Genomic DNA, 17,486 nt, shown 5'->3' with positions numbered 1-17,486 from the left:
ATTGAGAACTCTAGTTTTCGTCGGCTGCCGGGCCTAGCTGCACTAATAACTTTGTGGGTCCGTCTTGAGTTTGAATGGACAGGTATCGGTCAAAAGGGCATCGAAGAGGAAGGACGGATGAGGATACGGGGAAGGATCAACATATGGAATGTCAGAACAGGTCTGCTCCATATATGGAGATCTAAGGGTTTGAGATCAGATGTTGAGTTTCTGGACAGCTCCATATGCAGATCTAGGTGATGATCCAGTCTTCTCCATCTATGGCTATCCAGGGTTTGATGAGGTCAGTGTCGTGATCTTCATATATGGAGACGGCTACATATGGAGTGTATCACGAGGCGTGACGGACTGACGACCATATGGTGGCGTGACGTGTCATGAGGCGTGATGGACTGACAACCATATATGGAGACGTGACAGACAGATCGACGGACTGACAGGGATTGCAGGTTTTCATAGTAATCTGCGACCTATGGTCGCAATAACACACCTTTACTCTTAGTCCTATTTACTCTTCTGGAATTGTTTAGTCTTATAGTCTTGTCTAATATCAAAGATCTTAGTCCACTTAGTCTTTAGTCTTAGTCAACAAAATTAACACTGCAGCAGTAGTATTTGAAATCAATTATTTTAACAATTAGGAGTTTCAATAAGTCTGCATAATGCAGTATGATGTCTTATGTCAACAGTCATATGTTATAAGTTTGACTATAATACCTCACAAGGTCAGGTATCACAATCACTACGCATTTTGTATGAAAGGAATGCACAGTGCTTTCTGTCATAATGGATGCAGATTGTGGTTATGTCTTTATGACAACGCATTACCTACTTTAAGTCAAAGTAAGTCTAATATCTTTATTGGTAGGTAACTAATGTAAACGTTTAACCTAACAAAGGTTATATAATAATTAAATGTACCTATCAACACATTAAATGATTATGGTACTGTAGGTATGTTTTATTAGTCACAAACTAAAAAATAAACGTTTGTTAACTACCTATAAAAGATGATTATAGGGATAAATGCATCTTTACTATGAATGCAGACCATGGGCTGTCATGAAGATATTACAGTATGGCATGCGCCACACTCTCCATCCATTATCGTTACAGAAAGCACCAAGACTTGTTAAGGGCCATTGTGATTCCTGACATAAAGTGTTACAATCAAACGTATATATGACTGTTGACGTATATATGACCATATGACTGTTGATGTAAAACATGATGAGCCTTACAGTGTTATGGGGGCCATGCAGTTGCAGAAGGCAGTGGCACTGCAGGTATATCTGAAGGTGCCTTTGACGAGGATTGGCTGAACGAAAGCAAAGTGCAACCATGGGCGGTTGGGGTGGGGGGTAGTCCTGGATGTTGTAAAGTTGTCGCAGAGTCATGAATGTTCCGGTTCATAGGCGACACACGTGCAGAGCTTGGGTGTGTCAACCCCAGAGAAAAGTGTGAATCAACCCTTTAGCCCACTGAAGCCCATGCAATACGCCCTGGCATCTATATGTTGACTGTCTAGCTAGCCCTTGTGCAGCCAATACAGCCCTGAGGCTTCCCATCCCGTGCTGTCATGAAAGGCAGCATGGCTAGACCGTGATGAGCTCTCTAATGACCTGGAACTGGAAATATTGCACTCTTTATTTACAGGCCATTTCGAGCTTTCCACTGGCACTCTCACTCTCTGCCCAGAGAGAACACACACACACACACACACACGCACGCACGCACGCACGCACGCACGCGCGTGCACGCACGCGCGCGCCTGCTGCACTACTCACTGAGAGGCACTCTTGTGTTCCTGTGTGTGTGTGTGTGTTTGAGTGCGTGCGCATGCGTACCACCCCAAAATAGTATCCGTGCCCCTAATTACTGCTGCAAACACAGGTGTGGAAACCAGGACTCCCTCCGCCCTGCTCCCAGAACTGCCGAGCAGCACACAGAACCCTGTGTGTTCCTGTTTGGGAGAACAGGAAGTCCAAGCCACGCGTTTGTGTGTCTGTGAATGTGCATGTACGCATGCATGCCTGTGTGTGTGTGTGTGTGTGTGTATTTGGCGAGTATTTGGTGTGTATTTGGTTTCTATGTGCATCTGCGCGGGTGTATACGAGAACGAGTTTGTGGGTCTGCGTGCGTGCAAGAGTTTGTGTTTGTGCATGAGCGAGTCCAGACCATATGCTTTGAAGTAGGGTGTGTAGTGTGCTCGGGTTTGGGCACGGACGCACAGCCCCTCCACTGGCGGGCTGGAAACCCTATACGCCACATCAATCAGAGCTGCCACTCATACATTATTCATATCTCACAACACACCCCCATACATATTCTCCCCCACCTCCCGTCGTCGCTTTATTTGGCAAATACAGAAGAAAATTGGGATTTTTCTTTTTTCTTATGATTGGTTTCTTTATTAATTCAACCCAAGGAGCTCAGAAATATGACCACTCAACCAGGAGATGGAAATTGAGGCATGGTTCTTTAATGTGGAAGGTTTTCTGTCTACACCACTGCAGGGTTTGGGCTAAAATCCTATAGTAGTTAAAAGCATTTTGAATCCTTAAAAAAAAAAGAAAAGAGAAGAAATCGACAAGGATCAGTTGATTTATATTGTCCTGGAAGCGATGTGTCCGCTTTTGGGCTTGTTTAAATATCTGGCTCAATAAATCAAGTGTGCCTCTCAAAAAGTTCAAGCTTTGCATACCCAGGTCAGATCTACAGTACATTCAGATTTCCTTTACATCGTCTCTGGAAAAGGAATAGGCATTGTATGGAAAACCATCCATCACCCCCACCTCCGTCAGTCTGTCAGTCTGGTCTCTGTCTCCATCTCAGTGGTTCTGAAATGTTGTGTCTAAGGTGCAAGTGAAAATCTCAAGGCATATGTATTCATTCATATCCATGCAAAATGGCCTCTTAACGCGTTTCCTTTTTTAATCACTTGTCACTTTGTAAAAGTTTTAATCCCAAATAAAAGGTTTCACCACTTATTTCATACTTTGACAATTGTTTTGTGGAAAGTTAGCGAAAAAAAGAAAAAGACAAAATACATACATTTTAATACGGTATTAGGCAGGCACACCTGGACTTGTCTCACGGCACACTGCCTGCTCTGTCTCTTGGTATGTGCTTGTCTGTCTGTCTTGCTCTCTCTGCCCCCATCCCCCCCATCCTCTCATAGTTTATATCATATAGTTTTCCAAGAAGCCGAAAATGAGTAGTGTCGAGTCCAAATGTATTTCTTCGTCCCCCTCGTGTCCTGAAGTTCTCCAACCGCGGACTGCATTTGCTCCTGCGCTCTCTCGAACCGCAGCCTGATGTCCATGTGAATCACAGTCAACAACAAAAAAAAACCCTCACAGGACTGTTAACAAACTACCGCCTTCACAGTGAACTAAAATAAAAATCTACTGACAAAAATTATATACAGAATCCTCAATCCAGGCTAAAGACATTGAGGTAGGTAGACGGGCAGACTGCGAGACGACAGACAGACATAACAGTCCAGACAGAACCTCAGTGGAAGAGCTGTGTTTCATTCTGATAATTTGCTATTGCAGAAAGACGGGAGCTACAGTATGAGAAAATGTTTGACAGGAGACTTAGCTATTGTAAACACATTTTGAAGACAGGGTCAGGCTACTAACACCCCCAATTGTTTTATTCTCATCTTGTCAGGCGAGGGGAGGAGAGAGAGGGAAGACAAGTTTGGTTTAGCAACGCATGATCTCTAATATGATTTGATGTTTTGGACTTCGTCACACCAGTTTGGCTGAGTTGTGGAAGGGTTTGCGCTTATTAAATTTTAATGGCTTGTTTGTGTTCACATGAGGTCACTGTTGAATTTCCGATTAGTGGAAAAGTGCGAGTTGGGCCCGTTTGTCTGTTTGTCACCGAGGAAGGGTGTTCCCACTTTTAAAACAGCAGCAGATGCTCTCTCTTGCTTTCTTTTTCACTATCTCTCTAACTCTCACTCATTCTGTCTAATCCTCACTCTTTTGTTGTATACATCTGGCTGTGCCTGTCTCTTTCTGTCCTTCTCCATCTTCCTTTCTCTCTGTCTCCGTCTCTCCCTGTCTTTCCTGGTTGCAGTCTGAACACACTGAAGACAAATGGAAAGTGACCTTTGGCAGGCGGCCGTGTGTTAAACACAGTGGGCCACTGTCGAGAGAGAAACATGCTGGCAACGTTGACCAAACACACTGGCAAGTTATTCACTGCGTTCGGGGGGAGAAACGCTCTGGACTGTTTTACCAACAAAGCACAGCCCCCTTGGCAAAATGCTAGCCTACACCAAGTTATACCAAGCCCCCAGAACGGCTGGCCCTACTGGTCAAAGCTGGGATTGCAGGCGGGCCCGTGCATTTTGCACACAGCTGGGGTTTAACACGGAGCGCTCGTTAGCACTATCGCATTTTGGACACCAAATGTTGGTCTTCCATTGAAATGAATAGCGGGGGGGGGGGGTATAACTCTAGTTATACATGCAGTGTTTTGGTGTACTGAATTGTAAGCTAGGGTGGGGGTCTGAAATGTTTTAAAGGAGACACTCAGATATCGATTTGACAAATAGCCCCTATGCTGTGTCATGGACAGCGTTTTTAATGCATCCTGTGAAACCGTGTGAAAACAAAGGCCATTGTTGAGTGAGCGATTTCACCGGCTATCAGAACTGCTACAGCTATGCTTTAATGGTCTGAGAGCACAGTTACAGTAGCCAAGGGGCCCCTTTTTTGGAGGGGGTTTGGGAGTAGGTTGTGTGTGTGTGTGTGTGTGTGTGTGTGTGTGTGTGTGTGTGTGTGTGTGTGTGTGTGTGTGTGTGTGTGTGTGTGTGTGTGTGTGTGTGTGTGTGTGTGTGTGTGTGTGTGTGTGTGTGTGTGTGTGTGTGTTTGTGTGCGCGCACGTGTGTGTGTGTGTGTGTGTGTGTGCACATGTGCGTGTGTGTGTTGTTCATGCACTGTGTGTGTGTGTGGGCCGGAGCAGGATATGAGGAAACCTCCAAGCAGCTCTGTGGATATTTGTTCGCATTAACTTGGAACGTTTAGTTTAAACAGACATGGAGCTGGGTTCAGGTCTAGTTCGCTGTGTGTGTGTGTGCGCGAGCGCGTGTGTGCATCTACTGTTAGTCTGTTTGTGGGTGTGTGCGTGTGTGTGTGTGTGCAACGACAGATGCTGGTAATGGTAGTCATAGTCACGCCTCCTGTGCGTGAGTACTGTTTTGCAGCAGATTTAGAAATTTACTTCACTGCGCTGACTTAAACTTCCAGTAACACATGGCTAAGACCCGATATGAGCTGTTAGTGGACTATGTGGACATGACGGTCCAGTCCGGTGTGATGAGCCCGCTATAGAGCGCACCGTTTGTTTTTACTGGGAACCAGATCTTCCTGACCCTGTCGAAACCCCCTCACCACCCCCCACTGGGCGGTGCATTGCTGGGGCTTAGCTAACACACACACACACACACACACACACACACACACACACACACACACACACACACACACACACACACACACGATAGCCAATAAGGCACCGCTGTCAGTCCAAGGAACCACAGATGGTGCTATAGCAGCATGTTGAGATGGGCCAGATATAAAGATTCCAGATTCCTGCCCATTGTATATTTGCCCAAAGACTGATATTCTGAGTCCTGTACCCGTGTTAATTTTACTGGGCATTAGTCTGAGTTATAAAGAGATTATGGCAGCTTTGGCATAGATTATGAGCAAAAACCATGCGCTATTGCATTTCATTCCGTTCACAGCTAACGGCTAAAACATTATGAGCATCTAATCCATTTCTCGTTCCTGAATGTTTTCACTTCCACTACCTAGAAGATCTATTTTCCTGGCAGAAGCACGATTCGCGTGCAGGTCTAGCAACTAGGCAGCTTTCGGTGGTATCGCTGGATCCCGGTTCACCTGTCATATGTTGGCCATTAGCTCGGTATGCTACGGGCTACGTGTTAGCCCTGAATTAGCTTATAATAATGTGACCCGGCCGCGCTAGCCGCTGACCCCATCCATCTTCATTACCGGCTGAGTTATCGGCTGTAATTGTAATTGCCATGCCTCTCGGGCTCCATGAGAAACACGGGCACACTGACCGCGGTCTGCCTGTGACCATAACTCATTGCCAGAGCCCCCCAAACCCAACCACCTACTGTACCGCCAAATATCACCACAAGCCCATCCTCCACCCACTGAGGTCAGTGTGGGAAGGTCGCGGGGACCGGGTGGCGGTCAGGGAAGTGGAGAGAAGGGCTGTCAGCCTTCACTCCTAGTATGCTGGCTTGAGGTCAGTTGTCTGCCGGCCGCGCTGAGGATCATGGGAAAAATATGGCAGACAATTAATCACGACCAATGAGGCAAAACCAGTCTGCTCGAGACAGCACTGTCAACGATTACTGAAGAGAGAGTGAAAAAAGACAAATTGTGAGATGGAGAGAGATTAGATGTGTAGCTATGTGTCTGCCAGCTAGCTGTTTGACCACTGACATCATACTGACCGTGGACAGTGAAATCTGGATCTGTTCATTTAACACCGAAAGAGTAAAAATCGATTTGTAATTGTAAGGGTTCATTTCTGGACTATGATCCAGTGTCCACTGTAATTCACTTAGTTCAGCACCACTTTACAGTCAATTCGTTCTCTATCCCTGTTAGGCAGCCCTTGAACTTGGATGCAAACTGAAATCTGTTCAACTCAAAGTGAGCTCAACAACCACCCCTGGCTTGGAAGAAATGGAATCATTTGGATCTGGGGATCCACATGGGAGCGGCATGGCTCTGGATCTGGGGATCCACATGGGAGCGGCATGGCTCTGGATCTGGGGATCCACATGGGAGCGGCATGGCTCTGGGACTTGGCTTCAATGTGGATCTGGGACTTCATGTGGCCAGCTAGTGACATCTATGATGTCAGTCATATATAATCTATGACTCGATATTTGGGCAAGGTTTCAGCCCGGTCAGAGTCCCATTGACTTAACATTAAAGTTAAATGTCAATATTTCAGTATATAATGTATTGAAACAAGAAATGATAACATATTTATCAGGTGAAACAAGCGCTGTCTCCATTGTGTCTGTCCCCCTTTTTTTCTTTTTTTTTGTAACGTGTACGTTTCTCTGTCACAACCGTTGTTTTCGTTCGTTTGCAACGTTCCGCTGTATGGTTGTCAGCCGCTCCGCTCCGCGTTGCAGTGTGGTCTGGGTGCAGAGACTCTGTATGGTTGTCAGCCGCTCCGCTCCGCGTTGCAGTGTGGTCTGGGTGCAGAGACTTCCTCGGTGCGCATGTCATATAGGAGGCAGCCAATCCTTACTAGGTCGATACTACGCGATTGGCTACACGAGTGGTTCAGACTCCCATTAGCTTAGGGGAAGTCAATCATGACTAGGTCGCCACACACACACACACACACACACACACATACACACACACACACACACACACACACTTACACACACACACACACACACACACACACACACACACACACACACACACACACACACACACACCACACACATACCACACACTCTCTCCTGGGTCCTCAGCACAGAGCCTGCTGCTAGACAAGAGATGACAGGGGACTCTATCCATGACTTTATCCAGCTATCTGTCCCCTTCTATATTATCTCAATGTCTCTCTCTCTCTCTCTCTCTCTCTGTCTCTCTCTGTCTCATTGTTTTGAATGACTGTAGTCAAACTTGTCAGGGACTTTTTAAATCTGCTTACAAAATGACATGAAATGCGGAAAACGTAAACTTATACACCTGCTGTTAAAAATCGATATTTCAGGCAGCATTCCTGCAACATGTAGACTACATGTTATTAGACCTATAGCATAACGGTTTCCTTAACTAATTGATTTGCTTTCTCTCTTCTACCTGCTGTCCACATGGGGCCTTGCTGAACCTCTTCTCTTTTGTCAGGTAAGACATGAAGACTCAACCTTTGAAGTGTGTGTGTATGTGTGTGTGGGGGGGTGTGGGTGTGCAGGTTGAAGTGAGTATGTAGCTCTGAATGTCTGTTAACTCATCTCTAGTACAGAACAGTCACTGAGTGATTCCTGCACCCCAAGCTTTTACAACAGCCGTCTGTCCATGCTGGTGAAGCGATGACAGGTGTGTGTGTGTGTCTGGGGGGGGGGGGGGGGGGGCAACAACCTTTGTCACCACTGAACAGAAATCATGTAGAAAGCAAAGGTGTGTGTGTGTGTGTGTGTGTGTGTGTGTGTGTGTGTGTGTGTGTGTGTGTGTGTGTGTGTGTGTGTGTGTGTGTGTGTGTGTGTGTGTGTGTGTGTGTGCGTGTGTGTGTGTGACTGCGCGTGTGTGCTCGCGGTAACACAGACTGCTGAAAGCCAACCAGCGAGTTGTGACGGATTTGCAACTTCTTTCAAACTCCCAGCCTCATCTCTCCTTTCACTGTCCGTCCTCTGTGTCTCCTGCTGAACATTATCACCTCTTTGTCTGCTCTGGTGCGCTCCGCCGTACCGCAGACATGGCCGATGGCAAGGGGCCTGCAGCAAAGTGTCGCGCCACGTCGTAAATACAACTCTTACCTATATACGCGTGTGCACACGTAGTACACACTTAAAGGTCTCGGGTTCTTGTTTTCACAACTACATCTCTGCGCTACACATGGTGCAAAGGCAAAACAGCTGGTCACAGAATATTGTGGTTAGCGTGTTGGGCTGTGTCGCTGACCAGACGCCGTTTTAGATCAATACAGTAGCTTTGTTTATTCTAGTTCTTTGGAGTGAGTGAGTGTGTGTAGGCATGAATGTATGGACACTGTTTTAGGAGTAAGTATGATCTCCGTGGTTACGGCCCTCACGCGTGACACACGTATGAAGTGTGGCCAATGGGTTTGTCTCTCCCCTGTGGATCCAAGGACCATGATTCATGCCTGTTCTGTGTGAGTCAATGGCTAGTGTGTGTGTGTGTGTGTGTGTGTGTGTGTGTGTGTGTGTGTGTGTGTGTGTGTGTGTGTGTGTGTGTGTGTGTGTGTGTGTGTGTGTGTGTGTGTGTGTGTGTGTGTGTGTGTGTGTGTGTGTGTGTGTGTGTGTGTGTGTGTGTGTGTGTGTGAGAGCAAGAGTCTATGTGTACTGTATGCGCGCATTAGTACAAGCACATTCATATTGTGCACGTGTTCTGCAGCGCACGACTATAACATGAGTGTGCAATCATGTTTGTGTGTGTAATATTATCCAGCAGCTGTCCCCTCCTCTGCTGTGTCTCTGTGAAGATTTAAGGGTAGTTGGGTAGAGGGCCAGTGACTCCCAAGACACTCCTATTGCTCCCACACACTCTTTACAGGCCTAAATGTCCGTCTGTCTTACTGTCTTACTGTCTGTCTGTCTGTCTGTCTGTCACTCTTTGAAAACCCACTGTCCAGTGTTCACCGCACTGGAGTCGCCTTGTCTGTCACTCAGACTTAGGGGTGTGTGTTTCTCTACATCTCTGGAACTCTTGGTCACGCTGTCTGAAGGGTGTGTGTGTGTGTGCGTGCATGCGTGTGGTGTAGGCTACTATATCCTTGTGGGAACCACACATTTCCACAAAGATACCAGTCAATATTTACCTTACACAGGGATATTTCTTCTGGTCCACACTTCCAAAGACAGAAAGTGTTATTATGGTTGAGATATTTAGTATTACAATTAGGAACAGATTCAGGTTAGGATTCAGCATTATGGGGTTTAGGATTGGTGATGGGGATGATGTAGATTAGATTGTGGTGAGGTTAGGTTAGGCATATGTAAAAATGGAATGAATGAAAAATTGCTCTTGATGTCCCCAGAAGGATAGTGTATGTGCAGGTTTTCGGAGCTGTGTGTATTATGGATGTAGGGCTGGAACTATTGATTATTTACTTGGGGATTATACGATTACTTTTTTCAGCATTATTTTATTAACTTAACGATTGATTATAATTTATAATTGTTTCATAATCAATTAAATCGATTAGTTTGATTAACTGTTGCACTGCTAACTGGATGTGTGGTTCTATGTCAGCGTTATCACAGTGCCAACAGCGATACACTAGTGAGAAAGATGTGTTAAACAACCTTCGGTTAATATCCAAACAACACGTATATGCATCACAGCATTCTTAACATTTTGTTTATACCGAAGGGTCTCGGGACTGTTTACAAGCGGAGACAATGCAACATTACCAGCAGTCTAATCTATCGGGTCATCTACAGTACAGTCTGCACTGTGGTGAAGACAGACACATTGCAGCTTTGATTCATCAGCTGCCAGTTTGCATTTCTAATGTTATTCTCCCATGACGACTCACTCCCGTGGTTATTGTTCTGGTCCTATTAATGTGTTCCTCTTCAAAACACTGCTTGTGCAATACTACTTGACAGCTACTTAACACTGTCTGTCTAGGTATACAAATCCAATCAAATTTCAGATGGCTCGCAAAATGCTCCAACGGGGCTCACTGGTGACTAAGGAGGGCCTGTATATCTGAGGAAACAACCAACCCTTGGCACCATTTGTAAAGTGAGTTCATCTCACAGCTGTTGAGGGAAAGAGAGGTGTGTGTGTGTGTGTGTGTGTGTGTGTGTGTGTGTGTGTGTGTGTGTGTGTGTGTGTGTGTGTGTGTGTGTGTGTGTGTGTGTGTGTGTGTGTGTGTGTGTGTGTGTGTGTGTGTGTGTGTGTGTGTGTGTGTGTGTGTGTGTGTGGTTGAATGGTGTCATCAGTGGGATCTATGGCCTGGGTTGGTGTCATAAATCAGGAGTGGTTAATCTTCGTGGCGATAGCATTGGTGCCGGGGTCAGGAGGGTAGCTTTAGTGTTGACGAGTAACATTCTCCCGTGCTAGCCCTGGACTAACATGGCACCGCAACACACACGCACAGAAAATGCAAACACCACATGCCATGGAGGTTTCCAGCAAGTTACACGCACACGTATACGCGCATATGTGTCAGGGCATGTGACCTTCATTTTGCTTAATCTGAAAACAAACTTGAAACTATATACTAATATAAATGCACCACGTCTGTGTGTATGTGTGTCTGTACATCCACATAACTCATGAACCGTTCGCCCCACTGACTTCAAATTTGACACACGAGTTCCACACCCCCACAGGGAGTGCAGTGCCCGGTGTCAAGTCCGTCGGATCGCAGGTTGTCCAGAACCAGCACAAAAGCCCCTGCCTGGGCTCTGGACATCTCTATATACTGTATGCTGGTCTGTTCTGACATCACAATCATGTTCTGACATGTGTGCATACTCCATAATGGGCATAAAAGGGACACAGACATAACTGGGTGGTGCATGTATTTCCAACTTACATCGTTGCAAGTAGGCCAGTGCCCAACCGGCACCACTCTAGTTACTATAAGTCATTATACTTGTAAGAAAAGACCACAATTGAGAGATGCTGAAATTGACTTTTTCAGTTTAACAAGTTGGACCCCTATGGTTTGGGCAAAAAAAGAAAGGCGACATTCGGCAGATATCACTCCATTATTTCACTTGTGTAAATAATTGTATTTTAGTTGGCGGGGGGGGGGGGGGGGGGGGGGGGGGGGGGGGAGTTTTCTAGGAACCGAGAACCTAAAGTACATGCCTCATTGCCAAGAGTGGCTTTCAACTGTTTGTAATAAGTACATGTCAGAAATAGTATTAGTATCTATATAACATGTTGCGCTAATATTTTGAAATATGCTGATAGTTTGAGAGCTAGCCTGTAAGATATTACTTTTGTTAAAAATAACTTGCGCACACCATGGCCTTAAAAAGAGCTAAATGTGATTCTGTGACAGCAGTGATCCGCTGTCCGGTGATTTGTGGCTGTGTCCCGTCAGATTGTTCTTTACATGCATTCTTACTGCCTCTTATAAATCATCTCAGCCTCACTACAATGCCAGAGGAAGAACATGCCTCTTTCTCCCACTGTCAGCTACTCCTTTCTCTCTCTCTCTCTCTCTCTCTCTCTCTCTCTCTCTCTCTCCCCCGCTCCTGTCTGTCAGTGCGCCCACCTCACTAAGCCTTGTGTATGTGCTGTGGCCCCTGACTTACTGACAGACCGAGAGCCCCAAACGGCCCAATGTCACCCAGTGGCCCTCCCCAGGGGGGCCTCCATGGCGCTGAGGTGATAAGTGACTTAATGAGCTTCTATTGACACTAAATGGGAGACAAACACACCAGCCTAATGTCTTCACTCAAACAGACAAGACACATACATTGCCCACCCTTACCTGCCCTACTTTTCTTTTCTTCCATCTACACTCTCTTCTTTTCCACCATTCTCTTCTCTGTTCCCTTCGTTCATCTTTCACTCTGCTTTTGTCCGGCTGTTTTTCATGCATGCATCCCTCCCTTCTTCTCCATCCATGATGAATACTGTGTTTCCGTGCTCCATTTCACCGGCCCATCCCTCCCCAAAGCCCAGAACCCTGCATTTTTTATATATATACACGGCCCGTCACGGCCAAAGCCATGCGGTGCACTTCTCAACTGACTCCCCCCTGAAACGGGGGCTTAGGAAGAGAAAGGGTCCTGCTGTGCTCAGAAGGAAGCGGAGGGGAAGAGGAGGAGGAGCGGGAAGGGAGAGGAGCGACCTGGGTGTTCCATGAGAGAGAGAAGAGGACCTCTGGGCTGTTATGCTTTCTAATTCCCCCCAGCGCCGAACAGCGGGAGGCCAGAGAGGACAGAGGGAGCGGCGAGAGGGGGAGGAGGGTGAGAGTGAGGGAAGAGTGTTTTCACACCAAAAGGAGAGCGGGCGGGTGGGCCGAGGGAGCGCCTCGGCGAGTATCAGTTCATGCCGATGGGGTCTTTATCCCCACTATGAGCCTGTAGGACCAGAGGTAATGATGCTTAAAGTGAGACTGGCGGCAGAGAAACATAATACATACATGTAGTATATACCACACACACACACACACACACACACACACACACACACACACACACACACACACACACACACACACACACACACACACACACACAGCCTAAATCCCTCTCCTCCCTGTCTGGATCCAATAATGTGTCATTTAGCTCAGGGTCTGGAACAGATTCCTCACATGAAGGACTCAGCTTCTCCTGCCCTCACCCCCCCTCCCTCCCCAGTCCCGGGTGCAGCCCTGCACCCTGTCCTGACCTTTACTCCCTGACCTCTGCCTGACGGTCAGTAGACCCTGAGCTGTGCTCCCTCTCCCACTATACCGATACCACCACCACCAGCAGAATACCCCGACCACTGCACCGCCCAAAAGGGCCCCCAATCATCTGGTTCTGTTTGCCCATCATGCACCCCGGCCACCTCTCCCCAAGGCCACAGGAAATAGCTGGGGAGTTTGCAGGCCTCCCGATTCCCCCGCGGGTGGAATTAACAGGTGCACCTGTGTTTGTTTCAACGTTTCCCCATTACCACTGGATAATGGTAATAATAAACATGGCAGGGCCAGGTGGGCTGCACGCAGAAGCTTTCCAGCTCTCCTTTAGTAGGAGCTCCATTTGGGTGCGCCGAAAGATGAGCGGATAGTGTGTCGACCGCGTTATCACAACATCTTTCCCCCTTCTTTGTTTCTCTACAAATGTCCTGTTTTAATGACAAAAATGTTATCCTATCTATCTAGAAATGCACCAAGTCTCTGTATGTATACGTGTGTACATACATCTATAATCCATGTAACTTGAGAGCCTTTCGTCCCTATGACTTCAAATTTGCCGCGTTCCACACCACCACACACGGGGAGTGCAGTGCCCGGTGTCGAATCCGGATACACCGTTATCCAGAACCAGCACAAAAGCCTCTGCCCAGCCTCTGGATCTGATCACAACTATTTCTCCATATATGGAGCTGGCCTGGCCTTCATATTTGGGCATGCCTGACACAGAACTCCATATAGGAATAAAGGGACACAGAGAGACAGATACAGAAATCTCCATATATGGGCATAAATGAGATGCAGACAGATGGGTGGAACAGGTACTCTGACAGAGCCACAGATCCGACCGCTATGACCATATATGGTCATATGCATATATGGGACCGAACAATTTCAAACTCATCAGCGGCAAGGACTCGAGGAAGTGTGGTGCCCGCCGTTGAATAGTTCGGATATCCAGTTGTTCAGAACCGCCAATCACACATATATACCCATATAAAGGGACATGGAATGACATATACAGATATCTCTTTATCTATTATGGGCACAAAAGGACACAGACGGATGGATACAATGGGTACTCTGACAAAGCCCCCAACACTGCGACTCAGATATTGGATCGGAGGTGCGGCGTAAGTGTGAGGGCTGCGTAGCGGCCTGAACTCTAAATGTGAGGGCCGCGTTGTGGCCCGAACCTCTAGTGTTAAAAAATCACACCCGTGTGAAATGAGGGGCAATCTTGTCATCGTACATCTATTTGTTAGCGGACATTTGACATTGCTACATAAGGTGGTCCCTTATTGGCCAAGAAGAAGAAAGCAAAAGAAAGCATGATTGGTTAGCTGATTTGCTCGTTTACATATGACGTAAATTTTCCCTTCAATGTCAATGGCGTTTAATGTATTGATTAATTTACGTCATATTTAGCGTTATTCTGATGTCATTTCTCCGTTCATCGTCAATGGCAAAACGTGAGACGGACGGGGACAAGATTTAGCAGACATTTGACCGGAATTCTCTTACTGTGGTCAATGGCAAATCTTGAGACGTGTGGGGACAAAAGCTGTTTATAGAAGGGTCTTGCTCCCCTTAAAAATAAGAACTCCATTCACTGAAGGGAGTGGACAGATTGATTGATTGATTGATTGAAGAATTTATTAACAGTTTGCAGAATTACAGTACATTTCAAGCACAAACTCAATACAAAGGCTGTTAACTGTGAGTGGACGACCCAATTAAGCATTACACTTGTTTCCAATAGGGTCCACCATGTTCAAAGGATAACAGCCTGTCATTCACTGAAGGGAGTGGCACACATATAGAAGGGTCTAGCGCCCCTTAAGAATAAGTGGACAGATAACAGCCTGTCATTGCCGTCGGTCAGGTTTCGGTACCCTGCATTGCTGGGGTTATTATGAGTGAAAATGTGAAATGGGCTCTCTCCTCTCCCTCCCCTCCAACTCTCCCTCCCTCCTTCCCTCTCCTCCCTCCTCTCTCTCTCTATTTCATTTAAATTCAAAGGGGCTTAAAATGCTATATTTAACTAATCATTCTAGACTAGAGATTGCATCCTCAAAATGTGGCCTCAAAATTTGGAAGGTTGACGTCATTATGCGCCGTGATTGGCTGAGAATCGCAAAATGGGTGTGCCACAGAGGGGAGAAGAGCACAAACTCAAGTAGGTTTACCAAAGACGGGACAGAGGACAGGACATCTGCAGACAAACATCATTATTATGAGGGTCCTTGACGTGAAAATGTTGTTTAGACCACTGGTCCATGTCCAAAATATAAGCAATACACATTCAAAACAAGCCCAAATAAAAAATATAGCGATAAGGCGGGACCCAGAAAGAAGACAATACGCAATAAGAACAATATGCACAAATAAGAAGCATGGGCTGAGTTGTCAGTACCTGGATTTGAACACACAACCTTGTGGTCCAAGGGCAAGAGCTCTACTGACTGAGCTACACAGAGACAATCAGTTACTTCATTGTAAACAGGAAAATCATTCAGTGTTTTTGATAACAATTATGTGTGTCCTGGTTTATGGGATCATTGTCCATTACTACAGTGTGTTGCGATGTTCACTTTTTCACGTACAAACAGGATTTCAGATAATGGTCCATAGATTGTGTGTAGGATGTTTAACGCAAATTGCTCAAAAATCCATGCAGGCAGAAAATCAGGTATAAGCATTTTTCAAAATGGCGGAAAATCTGAGGGCGGAGCTTACTTTTCAAAGTGACAGATGTGTTCCCCATGAGTCAAGGAACATGTGGAAACAAGTGCCATGAATTTTGGCCAAACAAAGCATGAGTTTTGCCTGTTTAAAGGTGTAATTTTCAAAAAATTGCTATAGCGCCCCCCTTTGGCCAATTGGAGTAAGACTGCATAAGAATATGACGCTGCATATATGTATTAGGGGCAGAAGAAGAATTTTCACAAAAGGGGCGACTGTGGCTCAGGAGGTAGAGCAGGTCGTCCAATGATCCATGGGTCGGCGGTTCGAATCCCGGCTCCTCCTGTCTACATGTCGAAGTGTCCTTGGGCAAGACACTGAACCCCAAATTGCTCCCGATGTGCTGGTTGGTACCTTGCATGGCTTCCGCCACAATCGGTGTATGAATGGGTGAATGTAATGCACAATCTATGTAAAGCGCCTTGGATAAAGGCGCTATATAAATGCACCATTTACCATTTACCAAAACAGCAATTTTCATTGGCTCATAAAAACTTGTACTACGATTTAATTTGTCCGTATAGGTCCAAGGTTCACGTGTAGACGTTTTTGTGCATTTTGATCAAAGATCCTGGGAGGAGATACATTTGAACTGTTTTTCATATAATTCAAAATGGTGGGTGATCTAAAGGTCAGAGGTCAAAAGTAAGAGCACGAAAGTTGTTCGGCATGAGGAGACACATATGTGTATCAAAGTGTCATTGCCAACGGTCAGTTGTTTCATGAGCTATGCACGTTCAAAGTTTGCATTTTCAATTCAGTGCTATAGCGCCACCCTTGGTCATGGGCTTCGCATAGTCACCGTTTGGCATGGCCCTCTACCAGATTCCCGGCTATTTTTGGCAGAAGAAGAAGTCCCTTTGGTCCCTTAATAAGAACAATGAGAGAAAAATAAATAAAAAATGTACACAATTCCATGCTGTATTAATGTTGGTAGAACTTGGTACCATTAGTAGTGATACTGTACACAGACAATAGTTTCAGTTGACAGAGGGGTCAAAGTTGAACGAAAGTTGACGTATATGATAGAAATAGGTCAACAATTCAAATGATGCTAGTTTTGTGGATTGATTTATTTTTAAATAGTGGCCCCCACCAAATGACCGGAACTACTTAATATTCACCAAAACCAGACCAGAAGTGCCACCTTTGCTACCACACTATATTATTGGCAAAGTCCAAAAATCAGAACTTGCTCTTGCTGATTTAGCTCTGGTATGACATCACACACAACCGAAAACATTGCCAAACACTGCTGATTTGCACGTCGGGCATGTCCACAAAATGTGCACTTATAAACATAAGGCCACCTAAGCTTCTGATGAGCAGAGAAGGGTTGGTTAGATAGGTGGTTAGTCAGTCTAGACCCTATTTGGCCTATTTCTCTAATTGTCAGGCAATTTCTTTTCCCGAGCTTCTATTACAGCAGGTTAGGTCAGCCATCTTGTTCTCATGTTACCTGGGAGCCTCCTTAAGTGAGTCGTCAGATCGAGTAATAGCGGGGGAGCGGCAGTTTAATGGCGGTGTGGGTCGCGCGTCGGGTTCAGGGGTGGCCAGGGGTCAAACGTTGCCACAATCCCAGGCTCCAGGTTCAA

The 17,486-nt window shown here is 46.1% G+C and overlaps 1 protein-coding gene across 1 annotated transcript in view; it reads left to right on the top strand.

Annotated features, from left to right (window-relative positions):
- Window positions 1-17,486, top strand: part of gmds (GDP-mannose 4,6-dehydratase) — a 175,685-nt gene that overhangs the window by 87,542 nt on the left and 70,657 nt on the right. The window lies entirely within an intron of this gene.

This window comes from Electrona antarctica, assembly GCF_951216825.1.
Source record: "Electrona antarctica genome assembly, chromosome: 7".
Taxonomy (NCBI): Eukaryota; Metazoa; Chordata; class Actinopteri; order Myctophiformes; family Myctophidae; genus Electrona; species Electrona antarctica.
The sequence above is the reverse complement of the archived record's forward strand: the minus strand, read 5'-3'. Positions and strand labels throughout refer to the sequence as shown.